Source organism: Nicotiana attenuata, unplaced genomic scaffold (assembly GCF_001879085.1).
Source record: "Nicotiana attenuata strain UT unplaced genomic scaffold, NIATTr2, whole genome shotgun sequence".
NCBI classification, from domain to species: Eukaryota; Viridiplantae; Streptophyta; class Magnoliopsida; order Solanales; family Solanaceae; genus Nicotiana; species Nicotiana attenuata.
The window spans coordinates 1-1,540 of NW_017670319.1; positions in this window are offsets into that span (position 1 = coordinate 1).

The window sequence follows — 1,540 nt, forward strand, 5'->3', positions numbered from 1 at the left end:
CATTGAACCACCTTAAATACCTCTCTAATTTTCTTCAAGGCTCCATATTTATATATATACATACATCTCTTTTTCTTTTCTTTTTCTTCTTTTCTCTTGTATTTTTTTTTCTTTTGGAGCTTGAATAGTTTCATATGAATACCTTGAGGTACACTTGCCGACACTCACTGTACAACCTTGCCAATTTTCGGCTTTACACCACACCCCTAACTTAGGCTTTTAGCCTCATTCTCGATGTCAAGGAGAGACGGGTTCAAAAGAGGGAATTATTTTACAAAAGGGGAAAGGTTTATATTGAGGTGGCCAAGGAAAAGGTTAAAAGCTCAAATGGGGTAACTAGTGATAATATCTATACAATGGGTAGCTTGAAAGGCTAACTAGTTTTCCAAAACCACAAAGACTGCCTAAGGTCATTTCTCCAAACAAATGTAATTATAATTAGCATCGAAAGACCAACCGGGAAAGTTCTAGATGGCATAAGTAAACACAAGAATTATTTATACAAAGACTCACACACATGGCACACGAACTGTTTGACTCAACATAGCTTTAGCCCTCGAGTCAATACTTGGCAACTCGAAGCTTTCATCATATTAACATGTATGACTCTAAGTAAACATAGAGTCAAAAAGCGAGCCGCAAGTTCACATAGTTGATTTCGCATTTTGTTTATATTAATGGAAGGGTATAGGTTATTTACAGGCATACATGCTTGAAACTAGACAATTACACCAAACCAGTCAAAAATTTTCATCCTACTATCCTGGTTCTACTATTACACCCTTGGAAAAGAACCCGGCGAAGAAAAATCAAGGGGAATTCATTTCTAATTACTAAAGATGAACATGCATCAACAATCTACTTGTTTTCGGTTTTTTTATAGACAAAGATAACATATGTACAAAAACAACACAGGTATATACTATGATAACACATGTACGAAAACAACACAAGTATATACAAAAGGAAAGAGATCTTCTTATATAACACAAAAACATGTACAACAGTTCACAAAAGGTTTGTACAAGGCTATCCCACCCCCAACTGAAAAGCATGCATTGTCCCCAATGCATAAGAATGTAAAATAGATTTTAGGGGCTCCCTGAGGTGCACTAAGCGCTATGGGAGTCGGAAGCCGGCAGAATGATGGTGGGGGTCATCCTCTGATGCTGAAGTTGGGAGCGATGAGATCTCAGCCTGAGGAGTGAACTCCACTGATGGAGGAGGGATCTCCAACTGGCCCGGCACTGGAGCTGGGGCCTGTGAGCTGCTAGCCTTGCCCGCTGATGGCTGAGTGGTCGATGGATTTGCTTGGACGACCATGTCTGCTAGCGAATGTTCTATCACCTTCTGAACAGCTGCTTGTTCCTCCTCCGCAACTGTAGGAGCAGCAACCTGCTTACCTTTCTCTTGAGGGCCCTCATCCTCCTCGGACTCTAACTCCTCATCAGTCTCCCTGTTGATACCCAATTTTTTCCTATGTATTTTTTATATACAAAGTACTTTCAAAATAACATGTATATGCATATATAAGCATGCC